The 14134-nt window shown below is 44.3% G+C and overlaps 1 protein-coding gene across 1 annotated transcript in view; it reads right to left on the reverse strand.

Moving 5' to 3' along the window:
* Positions 1-6842, reverse strand: part of LOC139773759 (discoidin domain-containing receptor 2) — a 98570-nt gene extending 91728 nt beyond the window's left edge. The window contains exon 1 of the mRNA XM_071708464.1: positions 6394-6842. The gene's annotated coding sequence lies outside the window, so the exon portion shown is untranslated. The remainder of the gene's footprint in view (positions 1-6393) is intronic.
* Positions 6843-14134: the final 7292 nt, after the last annotated feature.

The raw sequence follows: 14134 nt of genomic DNA on the forward strand, positions 1-14134 counted from the left end.
GACGCAAAGGAGAGGACCTTGTTAGGCCACGCGTGCACTCCGGGTTCGGTCGTGCCACCGATTTTTCGGTGAGAAAGAAAGCGTTTACTGCACCGCGCCTCGCCCCCTCCTCCTCTCTCACCGACACTCGTTTGATGACCTACAATTTGCATAAAGTCGTCGCGCGTAGCGGCCAAAACGGTCACGCGAATTGTCAGGTTCAGGAAACTTTAATAAGTTTCGACGCAATAGCAGGATGGCATATATACTTTTCGTTTTATTTGATATTCACGCCTTGTAATTTCAAGAATATTACTCTTACAATGATTAGCATATTCCGGGATAGCGGGTATCGTTAAATATTCGCGCGTAATACCGGTTGCACTGAGAATTTCATTTCCAGAATTCCCAAGCAAATTTGATATGCCGTCAAAGAAGCCAAATCGAATCTCAAAGAGCATCTTTTGAAATTAAAGTGCTGTTTTTCGAAGCATAAAGTATTTCATATCGCGTGATTTTCTGCGCGACACATGGTTGATGATTTTTAATTAGTGTAAGTAGCCAACTAATAATGTCCGAATTCTTGTACGAATTATGGTATATTCAAGAAACAAGTAAATTCGACGATATTTATAATACCATAAATGGTAAATATATGCAAAAGCTATTACATATTTTTTAAAATAGGTAATACATATATTACTTAATTTAATATTATGTCTTCATAAGCTATTTGTTTTAGAGCGTAAAATAACAGACACTAATACAAAACCAAACACAGATACTAATGCAAAAGTAAAAAAAGAATGAACTTAAAAAATATACCACTCTATGAGACTTTAATTTCAAATTTTTACAAAGACTCCAAATTCGTAATATCAGCAAAACTAAAAGTTTTCCATAATTTTGAAAACGATTATGGTTTCATAGTGCTAATGTCGTTGCGAGATGCAACATTCGCTACTGTTTACGGTTTCTAATTCGAAGTCACGACATGCTAATTAATTTATCCCTTGAAGTTTGCTCGTTAGGAAAAGTCTCATGTTAGTCGCGTCGTTTACGAAATACATATAGCTCTACATTTTCAAACGATTAACCCAAAAGTACCTAGGCTTATTGAGTGGGAATAACCTCATGTTCTGCAATTTTCACTAAAAAGTAAAAATTAAGATTGTGTTTTTAGCTAATAATACAAAAGTTTATTATAATTAAAGTTCATAAATTTCTTTACAAATTTAATTAAATTTAGTAAATGTTCAAGAATAATAATAAAGTTAGAAACCATGTGCAATTAATCAACGGTTTCAAGATGTTCAAGATATAGAAGAGGTGTTAGAAACCAGGATAAAATCGTCGAAACGGAAGTAGCTCCAAAGTATAACAGACTTGGCCTTCCGCGGCTCCGAATGTTCTTTATGCTAGCACGAAGGGATGAAAGGGGGAGATATAAAGACTCGAAATATATGGTCGTATACCACGAAGTTTTGAAGTGCATCCACTGTTTCAGCGGATGAATCCGCGTCGTCCGTTTTCCGCGGGCCATTCGCAGAGAAGGATTTCAATTTCGCTTCTCCGCTGACTTTTCATGGCGGCCAGAAAGAAAGTCGGGATGAGGAAAGGAGGTAGTCGCGGCACTGAAACGCGGAGACGCAGAATCATGGATAAACGATCGAGATAACGGACTTTATGGTTTTACGGGATTACGGATCCCACGGCCGTTGCATAAATTCCATCGCGCGTATAATGTAAAGCTAATACGCCGGTTCTTCAAGACCTCACGATGGTTGGGACGGGGGAGGGGGAGGGGGAGGGGGAGAGGGGTAGCAGTGAGTAAAAAGGGGAGCGTACAGGTACGGTTGGCGGTTGGAGACAGAGCGACGGGAATAAAGGGATAAAGAACAGAAAGGCGTACGAAAAGAACGGAGGGCAAAGCAGCAGGAAGACTACCGGGGAACTCCTGGGAATAGTAAATTTCCGCTGCATCGTGGCGTCGTTATTAGCATACAAGTATTTAGAATGAATTATGGGCCAGGCCGTTTATTCCCGAGGGTGGATATATTCGGTACAGGCACTCCGTGCGTTCTTCCTACGTCAGGTGTATCCCTTAGGAGGTAACATTATGTTGTCTTGCATATTTCATCCTTTCACTCTCTCGATCTCCTGACGCGTTTCATGAAAAGGAGCAGAGAGAAAGAGAAAGAGAGAGGAAGCGAGCGCGCGTGGGCACTTAAAACCGCGACATTATGCGCGCGAAAGGTGCAATGTGAGCCGCCGCTGCCGAGGAGGTCGTGGAGGTGCACGGCCTCCTGCTCCTCCTCCTTCACCCGTGACGTTCTACCTGCGTTCTAAGCCGCTCGAATTTATGATCGGTTTACCGAGGCCGGAGGATCGATTTTGCGGCTCATATGCGAGGGCCGACCGCCGTTACGTTAAGCATTAAAACGTAACAACGTCCGCGCGGCGATCGTTAAAACCTGACCCGACAAATGACCCAGGTCGCAAAATCGCCCCTTTATCGTTGCGCCCGCGTTCTGACAATCCAGAGTCCGGCGATTAAACCACTTTTGCGCTCGTTCCCGCGGTCGAATCCGGCGCGTTCCGACTTTATTAAATACGAATATCATTCTCAGATGTCGTCTGGATGCCGAGGGATATCGTGGACCGAGAGATTATTCTCGAGCGGTTCTAACGAGTGCGATCGTTGATTCAGCTAGAAAATGCGCCGCTAAACCAGTTTGCGTTCAACAGAAAAATCGTATAATTATATGAAGCATGTGTGTTATATGAGCATAATTAAACATCTATCAAATCATAGAGAGTCAGCATTTTATAGACAACCCATGAATTATTCTTCGTTCTTAATTAACTTCGTGCGCAGATGTTTTATTGGAAAACTACAAAAACATCGCCTGAGCGGTTTCTTTCTTTTCTACAGCGCTTCCTCTTTTTATGTTTTTCCTTTCTGTAGTTCTTTCTATTTTGGCGTCTTCTTTTTTTGTGAAACTACAGAGGAAAAGTCCAGCTATACACAGTCACGCGGCGGCAATTAGAAAGCCATTATCTCGCGGCCGTGCGCGTTCAGCCATCGTGCAACAAGCATGCGTAGGGGGTGGAAGAAGAGTGGTGGATTCCCACGGAGTTAGTACACCTTCTGCGTCCGGGGGTAGATGAATGTCCGGCAATCAGGTGCAGGGACCCCCGACTGCCTCTAAATCTACCCGCCCGCGCCGGCAGCTGGCTGATACGTTCTCGTTGACGCGGAGCCATCATCGTGCCTATGGCCCACCCGCTGTTTCGTTTTCGTGTTTGGACACCGACGGGGAGCCCGAGAGAAGCCACATTCGAAACGCCGGGAATCTCTTTAAAACGGAAGGACCATTTTCTCTTTTAACGGAGGAATTTTTTTCGAAATCGACCGTGAACGACGCGCGCCACGTTCCGAGCGAAGCGGTGCGTGCAAAACGGTCGCCAGGTGGATTTAACGGTTACGATCGCATAAATTTAAGGACCTTTACTCAAGATTAAGCATGTTTCAACTTTCAGTTTGGTCAGTTATGCGAAGAAAATAGAAAAATATTTCATTTGTCGACGCCTTAACCACTAACAAGTATGTTTTTAAAAGAGAACCTTTTTCCATTTACTTTGAAATACTTTCGCTTAGCTGCACGCTAGTGATTGACAGTTGTGGTTGACAGTAGTGGTTGACAACTTGTATTATTTCGTCTAGATCTTTTCAATATGATTGGCGTATATCATAAAATTTATACACGCGATCATTATTTATAACATAATAAACGGCGCAAATGCATGACGCAGGAAATTTCAATTAAATAGATACCCAGAGAGTGACGATAGAGATTTACAATGATGACGGTGTGTCATCGTGATTCCGCAGCGATACCCGCAGCAGCAGCGGGCGATTCTGAAAATGATAACACCGGAAATTCATAGCGGCGGCTGCATACGCGCGGTTCACTCAGCCGCGTTAAATTCGGCCATAATGATTCGACGATCGTGCACGTTCATTTCCGAGGAGTTAATATTCAAAATGAACATTAACAGGACGCACGCTACCGTTAATCTCCAATGGCATGTGGGACCGCTCACGGTGCGCCGGAGGTCGCTTTACTGCATTCGCGTTAATTATGCAAATGAATAATTAGCATTTCGATTATTTCGGCAACGTCACTGTCTACGTCGCGGAAAATTTATCGCGCCGATATTAATTTATCGTTTTTCTCTCGCGCGCGCCCGGGCCGATGGAATTTATCATTATACCGTTCGCGATAATGCGCGAGATGGAACGATCCACGTCGGGTGATAAAGTATCGATCGTCAAGCCGTCGTCGCGCGCGCAGATTAATAACAACTAGATAATAATTTATGACCGGTTCGTCAGCAGTCAATCCCGCTGCGAAGTCGTCAAAGGAGCTGTCGTAAAATTTCGCGAGGCTCTTGTCTCGTAATGAAGATATTATGAGCCGGGGTTAAAGATTGCGAAGACTGTCAAGCACGCCGTCGGGGATCTACATCGAGTAATCACGGACATAATGGAAAGAAGGAAATTGAAGGATTTTCGGCCTCGCAACTGGAGAACTTTGTGAGTTCCCCCCTCCCTCCCCGACGGAACGGGGAACACGGATCTACGAATATTAATCGTTCAAATTTACTGTAGAAAAGGCTGCTGCACGAATCGAAGAGTGATCAATGCGAACCGATTCGACCTGGCTGCAGAAATAAACTGTTAGCCCCTATGAATATATTCATATCCCTTCATCAATATTCAGAACCTACTTTCCTGACTGCGCTTAAATCCACTAAAATCGCGCGACATCGAACACGCTCGGCATTCGACGGGATGAGGCACGATCTTCGATTTCTCATAACGACAGTTTATGCCTTCTCAATTCTTGTTCCCATTCCTGAAAGCGTCGAGATATATGGGCGTAACCGTAATGACGATCTCTCTCTCTCTCTCTCTCTCTCTCTCTCTCTCTCTCTCTCTCTCTCTCTCTCTCTCTCTCTCTCTCATTCTGTGTTTGCTTTCCATAATTGAATATGAAATCTTGACATAATGAATATACATATATTTTCACGAAGAAAATGGCCTACTCGGATCTCGTCCAAATGCATTAACGATGCCTAGGTGTAATTGGTAGTAAACACTCGTACAACTAATTTACTCCGAACTTGGCACCGGTTCGGTAGGAATCGAAATCGCATAGAAATGGAGGATCGGAGACTTCCTTGGACCATTTCCAATTCCGCCCGACTTCCTTCGCTCTCTTTCATCCGTCATTGCCTGTTGCGTTATTTTGCTACCTCGAAACTACGTGGATCCGGAACGTGAGCCGTATTTTGAGGGGCCGCGAGGATTAAAGAGTTCTTGGCGAACCAGTCCACGTCTCGATCCAGAGGATTTAAGGCGTCTCCAACAAATAGATCGCCGCGCTAATGGATGGGAGTTCCGATTCGATATTGCCTCTCCCTATCCCCGGGCGCTCCGAGCAGGAAATTAGCAAGTCTTAGGAGATCTCCTGTTAATCGTCGGGGTGATTTCTGCGGCGTCGCTTTCGGACAATTTGCCGCGACGAAATTTCATTTGTCCCCTTCCTTCTGCGTGCCAACAGTCGTCGACGAACCCTTCGAGGGCCCTCTCTCTCGCTAATCCACCTCATTCACTCTTTATCTTCTTCCATTTGATTCTGCCTCGCGTTCGCCTTTCGTCGGAAATGGAGCTTACAGAATTAATCGATGCTATCCTGACTCCTCGACCCGAAATGCATGGAATCCCTTCACGGCTTCATCGCGATCATTTTCAGAGTGAGGGACGAGGCGACAATGAATGACAACGAATGAAGAAGGAAATCAGATTCCGTCCGACGTTTCTCGGAGCCGGATTAGAAGAGAATAGACTTGTATGGACCTACAATTCCCGAGGGCATCTTAAAGCGTATAGAAAAACTTGTCTGAATATTTTTCTAATTCCACCACAAGGCAAAAAGTAGAGGAAGGAATATTCCTTCTTTTACAAAAAATTACTAAGCACCATATAAAATAATATTTAATTATTATTTGCAAATAATTTTTTATGAAGTATGCTTTTATCAGAATTATTGAAGTATGCAAGTTTGCGAAAGTGCAGATCGTTTGACGGATATGCGCTAATATACATTCCGGACAGTACAATTGAAACTGCTCTCCCGTCGGCAATTTATATTCTAATTTCCCGACGTAATTACAGATATCACGGCGAAATTACACGCTGGTATCGATAACACCCGCGCACCGCACCCTTTGACAATTTTGCAGCTGCGTTCGCGTGTCCGTTCTCCAGTCCCGTTTGTCACTTGACGAGAGCGCGCGCGCGTAATTAAAAGGGGTTCGTTATGAGAGAAAAGGAGATATGCTCACCTTGTGCGTTAATGTATCATGTATATCCGCTCGGGATGCTCTATTAATCAGCGACCGTACGCGCACACACCAAAGAGCACCAAAGAAATCATCGATCACAACCGTGGTCTCTGTATAGATCCTACCTTCCTCTATATGTTCCTCACTTGATACAAATATTTTTTAAAAAAATTTTCACACGTACACCTCTCCCTCTCGGCAGGATGCTATTTACAAGCCTCTAAGCTCACACAATCCTATATACGCTATGCGCGCTACATCGAGCTAATCCGTTTAGAAAAATGCAAAACTACCGGGGCGGGCACCTCGATATCGCGGCGATATCGGCGTTATCACTGGCGTTATCGGCGGCCGCGTCTCTTCTCGCACTGGGTCCACGAGGTGCCCATTGAGGAAACGCGACGCGCGAAGGAACAACGTTACCAACCAACACCGTACCGTCACGGCGCCACGGCACTAACTGACAGGCTGACGAGAAACTCCAGTTGGTCGACGGCGAGCTGGCCGAGGGGAGGGGAGGGTAACCCGCGCGGCTCTCGACCCTCTCTCACACGGTCGTGCGTCCTCGTCCGATCGCACGCGCTCGCTCTGTCTCACTTACGGTTTTCGCCCCCCGTCACCATCTAGTGGTAGATCGGCGTACCCTCGCGAGCGCGCGCGCGCGCGAGCGCACCGATTCGCCACCCCCGGTGGTGGACAGAAGGGAGGGAGCGAAACGAGCACGTGAGGCTGGTAAAGAGCGAGGGGCGGCGAACGGAGCGTGGGGGGTCAGCGCCGAGGCCCGTATATGGGGGCGAGGTTGCAAAATATGTTGTAGAAATGGGGTGGCGGATGAATGCGGTCGCCTGTAGACTAGCGATTTTATTGATCTTTTTTCCACCCTTCAGACGCGCGTGTACGCGCGGCCCGCTTAATTAAGCGTCCGGACTCTAAGGACGTGTACACCTTCGGCGAGGTATTTCGACCAGGGGGCGCCGGTTAATGAGATAACTTTTTTAAAACAATTTTTGTTGTGTATTTTGAGAATGATTGATATACGTATAGCTTGATCACAAGCGATCGGCCAGGGCACCGGATAGCGTTTCGCTCGGACAATTGATAGAAAACGCATTCGATGCACGCACAGTTTTTTGGGCATCCGTTTGCAGGTGCCGCAATAAATTTTTCACGAATCAAGCAAATGCGAGCGATTAATTTTATTTAGTCCGCCTATTGTACGATAACGCGGAAAATATTGATGGCCAGCGTAAACATTAATCACTGTAATATTAAATCGATATAAATTGACGTAAATGACTGGTAGCATGGGTAGCGTAATGAAAACAGATGTATCGCCATCCGTTTTTTGACTGACGGAACATTATCGGTCGATCGTAAATTTTCGGACGTCATCATTCGTAATAATTTATTAGCACTACGGACGTGAAAACCCACAAGACCCGGCGCGAAATTGTGAGATATTGTGTCTTATCACTTTCTGGTTCCGCCACGTTCGATCCCGAGGGCAAACCGGTAGGATTCGAATTAGTGTTTATGGCACCCGTGGGCGTACGACGAAATCTCTTTTTGCGGAACGATTGCAGTATTATAGTCCGACAAGCGGCAAATGCCGATGTCATCGTTTTTCCTAATACCATTTTCATAAAAATTGAAAATATCTGTTTAACTTTACTTTGTCGAAGAATTTTTACCGTAATGTATAAAAATATATAATATATACAAGTATTCACATATTTGTTATTATATAATGATTAATGAATTGTTGAATTGCGCTTGCGGAGAATGAAATTTAAATGCATTAGCATGCGTTCTCTGACTGTCCGATATTTTCTGTCCTAATCGGAAAATCGGTCACGCCGTAAATCTTTAAATAAACACGATTAATTGTTCTCGACAAGTTTGCGTCCCCGGCGTTCACAGCCGCGGCGTAGCGAGCTTAAAATGGATTTACTCGATCCGAATGCATTAACGACAGGAGAGAAGTAGTTGCTACTCTCAAAGAGTCCTCCGGACTGGGAGCGAGTGCTAATTAGCGATTCGATCACGGAGCTTCCGGCGCCGGTAGACAACATCGTCACCTCCACCGGATTCTCTTTGATCCTCATTCTATCTCCGTTTCGTTCTCTTATTCGCGTCTCCCTCTTTCGCCACCGTCACGTCTGTGGATATCACATATATACGGCATACAGATGCCCTCGATGCAGCAAACTTTCGTAGCGTGCCAAAAAGCAACTTAACAAAAACATACTCTCTTATTCTTGGGAAGCTTAAGATTTATATCGTAAAGCTAATATGATCGTATAACAATGCACGAAGCAGAATCTTCTTTCGACGATATTGTTTACTTTGAGGATTGTGAGGTCTTTGAAATAATGTGCATAATAAAATATTGTATTCAAAAGATGTGTGTATGCAATTGATATTCTATTTACCATAAAAATATTATTTGTGAAAATATAAGTAATGAAACATATGTGCGTTTATAATTTACATCTTAGTTTTTTAATGTTCAGCGTGAATTATTATTGCGCTTCTTGATTCCGTAAGATTAAAGCGCAGCAAAACTAAATTACGATTGAGCCAACAAATAAACTGCCGTTGAGTAATTATATCGCAGGAGCAGGAAATGCGGTGCGAAAGTCAATAAATACGAAATACGTGGGACGGTGGATGAAAAAGTAAAGGATTACGCGGCTTGATCACCGGCGTTTCGTCTTTACCACCAAGTCTCCCCCTTAACATCGCCGCATCTCGAATCTCATCGTCTGCCTACTCGCCCTTCCACGGACCAATCCCCGAGTCCATGTACGCAAAAGGGGGAGGACATACGCCCGCAGACAAGAGATCTAATATACCCGTCGGTTACATTAGCCGGATTTAATTTAAGCTCCGACCCCACTACGTAAGCGTGCCGCTTATGCTCTCTACCTACCGCGAGTGAGAACAAACGTTAGCCCGACGAGAAGGAAGCCCTTCGAGACGAGCATAAGCTTGCGGAAGGTAAAAGAGAGACGGATAAAAGATAGAGGGGTATGTGTGCCGGTAGCGAGAGACGCGCCGTTTATTGTAATTGCGCTGTCGCGCGCGAGCAAAACGCCGCTTTCCACGGCCAACTGAGTATTTGCTAATACTCGACCGTTTCAAGAGAGAGACAGCTTCATTAACGGCAAAAAATCGCCCCTCTTCCTCGCCTCTTCGTGCCTCGCTTTTTGTTCGCTCCGCGCGATGAACCCTGGTCAGTACCCGAAGCCTTTATTGGTTCATCTGCGTTCAAGTTCGAACACACTTGTGGAAGCTAATATATTATCGAAGATCGAAGGCACGCGCGATGCTATAAGCTTTCTCGAGACGAAGACAGCGATGGCTGACGTACGTACCGCTACGTACGGAGGAATGTCGAGATATTTCCTCTCGTGGCTTGCTGTTTGCCCGCCATTCGGTCGCCTTTCTTTTTCGTACGTCGACAAATACGACAGCCTGAGAGGAAGTGAGACGGACGAGACTAAGCTCATATTTATTTATGAGAGAGGAAGTGGCGCACGGTTTGTCTGCCTGGCGTGGAAATATACATCCTCGCCGCGCGTAGAGCGCGTAAGCGCAAAGGGGGAACGAACGGGGGCCACACCGAGGTGTTCGCGAAAAGTTGCGCGCCGTGTGGGTTCCTAGCGCCGCGGAAAACTTTCGACGCGCCCGCCCGAGCGAAATCGCACGTTTCATTGTTACTTTTGTACGTTTTTGAGCGACGATATGGTAGACGCTCAGCCGCCGTCGCCGCCGAATGTATGGCGCAAATAAAACTGCCACGTCGGGCGAAGTTACCGTAACCGTTTTTAGTGCTTTATGACATCCGTAAATCTTGGCTGCCGCAGGAAGAGGCCCGAATCCTTCCGAGGATACCGGACTATCTCTACCGAAAATTGACGAGGTCACTGTGTCGAGGAAACGTACTTCCTCGCGATCCGCGCTGAATAATCGCGCCGGACATCGGGGAGTCACGTGTGTGAACTTTCTTTAGATACATCATACGAGCGCAAAAAAGATCTATCGCCGAAACTTCCCACCGTCGTTATCACACGCGCGATGTTTTTCGATTGTGCTTTCTTCGCTTGTTATTTGTGAAATTGATTTTTTTTTCTTATTAGAGAAAACAAATTTTTTATGCCCCGATTATAATTCCTGGATGTGTTGAAAGCATTTCTAATGCATGCAAATTTATGGTAGGAAAAACAAGATTAAGTTTTCTAAAATGCATTATCACTAGTCCTTTGTACGTGAAAAAAAGAGAAAGTTGGAAAGATAGAAGAAAGATTATTTCTCTCTCTTTTGGCGGTTCAAAAGTTAACACGTATGAAATATAGGATCTCGAGAATTTACGACATTTAAGTTCTTGGGTGTTCTGTTTCTGTAAGAATAAACCCAAATTATTGCGAAAATAACATATATCTTAACCCAAAATCTGCGGGAGGTAACAATTGAAAAGACTGCAGTTACGGTAAAGTTTCTGAGTCTTTTAATAATCGTCTCGCTAGGAGATCCCTTTGAATGTCCTTTCAAAAGTTTTAAAAGGTTTTAGTCCTCCTGACCTAGGTTCACAAAAAAATATATAGCAAAAGTCGGTCAGTAGGTCAGGCTAACGTTTCTCGTTACTTCTCATAATGTGTTGGACTACAATAGGACACCTTCGGAACTATTGTTTTACGAGTCGTAAATCTTCGCTAGGTACTGTATGGTAGAAGAAATAGGATTCTTCTCGCCACCAGCTGATTTCGGGATACGAAGAGAAGCCTTAAAAGAAGTCTTTTACGACCGAGTTCTTTTAAAAGGGTCACGATGTACGACGACGTACGAAAAATGAAGTTAACAAGAACGTCAAACTGTTTCATCCTTTTGTCACAGATTGTGTACAAATACACAAAAAATAAAATAAATAGTCGTTTTTTTATAAACTTCCAATTATATGTTCTGTATGTAGTAATCTCTTAATCTAATCGCGTTATTAACTTTCTATGAGAAGCTGTTTGTGTACTCGATATTTAACATCTTTTCTTTACGTATTACGTTAATTGAATTAATATAGATACTTATTGTTAAGGTAAAAGAGAAATATTGCAATTATTATTAACGATTATTTATCATTTTTGCGTACTTAATATCATGGTTTCAACAGTCAAAAGTATAAATTATAATAAATTAAATTACAAACTTTTGTCAGAAATAATCTACCCGAAATTTATTACAAAATTTATAGCCGGGCTATAAGTTAGTTTTAAGACAATCTCTCAGTATATATTCTCGCCAATTCATCGCGATGTAGCGGAAACTGAAATGTTGTAGGGCGTGATATAATAACCCCATATATATTCCGGAATTGTGCAAAGATAATAAGAAACACAGTTGTTATTTCGCGCGAGATAAATTCCCTTATTGATCAAAACTGCGCGTAGGCGATCGTAGATCGTACGATGCAACGCGATATTCGAAAAACTATTATTGCGGGCTTTGGGATGTGTTTTCCGCGGCAACACTGAGAATCTGATTTCACCCGGAATCTCGGAGCGTGTTGTACGCAGCGTCTCGCGGTATACGCGTACAGAGACACGGTATACGAACGGAGATTTTATTGGAAAACGGAAATCCGCTCTCGCGTGGGTGCCGTCGGTTGAGGCACGAAATAAATTGCGCGCCTTACGGAGGAGCCGATCGACGGAGACTCCTCCTCGAAAGAATTTTTTTTATGAAACTTGGCGCTCGCCGGTAATAAACGGAACGTGTGCGCGTGACAAAGAGCGCGCGTTTATTGCTAAATCGCGTTACTCGTTAAGCGGCCTTCTCGTATACGCCGCGTAGCATTTCGCTTTATTTCCTATGCAAACGAGCCTCGCGGCGTCGGACGGGTATAATCGAACGTTGAAATATGGTTAATCTACGAGAGGCTATGGTAATCCCAGGGTATCAGCCTGCTAATTCGAAGTTCATATTTCTATATCAAGATATGAAATATGGAGTAGCAAAAACTCGATTTGATAGGGAAAATATAATCTGACAATAATAGCATAAAAGATACTTGTGCGACAAGAAGCCAAAATTACACGCAAAATTACACGAACAGGTAAACACAACGGTGATCTTAGCGATGTTGTTATATGTTTAATCTACGCACACGCAACTACTATAATAAGGAATTCATTCAGCGTGTATACATTGCGATTCGGACGATGTAGAATTCATACGTCGCAGGGTAGTAGGCAGGTAGTTTAGGCGATATGCAAATCATTTCTAAAGTAGGCGCTTCAAATTCAAAATATAATTACATTCCAAGTGTGTATATTCACGATATTACTCGACTGTAATATTGAGTCACGCTGTAGTTTCCTCGTTCTCTAGTCTAGACAATGAGATACAGCATTCTCAATTCACACGCGCGATTCTTCGTAATTCTTTTTGTGGTATATGTTTAGCGAAATCAAGACGATAATTTTCAGATAGATCCACTATCGAAAGAAAACAGACATGATATGTTTACAATAAATGCAATATTTCTTCTCGCGCTATTATAATAGATGCAATGCTCACAGAGATGGGGGTTCCAATAAAGATTTTCAAGAAGTGATTATATTCCTCTCTATACTTTACTGTGATAGATTTAAATTTATATTTCTGGGTAGAATAAATTTAAAAGAGAACCGGATACATCGAACCACAAACATTTTTCAAGCACACCTAAATGTAATAAAATATAACTACGTAGCTCGACACTAACTCACCGCAACAGCTTTCACCCAGATGAATTCCGACGCCAATACGCTTCATTCCGTGCCCGACCATTCCATTCAACCCTCCGGGCGCTCTTCCTCATATTGACTTCGTAACCCGTATTCAGCCGGCCATAATTTTCGTGAACCCTGACCAAAATCCTGACAGCCTATCATCGTTACCGTTCCGCGAGGATTGCGGCCGCAGTTTCGTAACTGATCGAGAGACGATCGAAAACTCGGTCCGGTGCCCAGATTCTCGCGCAGTACTTGAATCGCGAAACGATCGCGGCGCCGACCGATAAACACACGGCCCGTAACGGATTCACGACCGTATGTGCGAGGCTACACGCACCGACGCGCACCCCGCGTCAGAAACAGTGGTCCACTTAGAACTTCGTGACGTTCCCTCTCGCAGTACCCCGAAACGAGACGAATCGGGATCCAGACAATAACGTTGCACTTTCGACATGAGCAAGCGCGCGCGCTCGCGCGCGCGCCGACGCCACAGCGAAGACTTCGTCCTATACCCTATACCGCGCGCACGTGCGTGCCAATCCATTATCCGAATTGGCTTATTGAAATTTCTCGGCACTGACGGGGAACGGATGGATATTCATTCGTTCGGTCCGGCACTTACCAAGGCGAGAGAATTCGCCCCGTTCGATCCCGTTCGGTTTCTACGACATATACGTGCACGGACATATGCTTTCCGACAGTAGCGCACGTACAACCGTTCGACGGGGGGGAGTCGAGCTTGCCATTTAATTTCGTGACTTACGCCTGCTCGTTTAATTGTTTCGGCTGTCGAAGGGCGCTTAGACGCTCGATGCGTCTTTGTCCGCACAGGCGTGGAAATGTTCAAAGAGAGGGATTTCTGCGACGACCCTCTTTCACCCCAGTCTAGTTACATTTAATGGTGGTATATATTCTGTCTTCTCTACCCTATTAATATTATTATTTATGATTATAATATTTCAATGCGTCGC

The sequence above is a fragment of the Temnothorax nylanderi genome, unplaced genomic scaffold (assembly GCF_030848795.1).
Source record: "Temnothorax nylanderi isolate EJ_2023f unplaced genomic scaffold, tnyl_v1.0 TNYL_tig0068_pilon, whole genome shotgun sequence".
In the NCBI taxonomy this organism is placed as follows: Eukaryota; Metazoa; Arthropoda; class Insecta; order Hymenoptera; family Formicidae; genus Temnothorax; species Temnothorax nylanderi.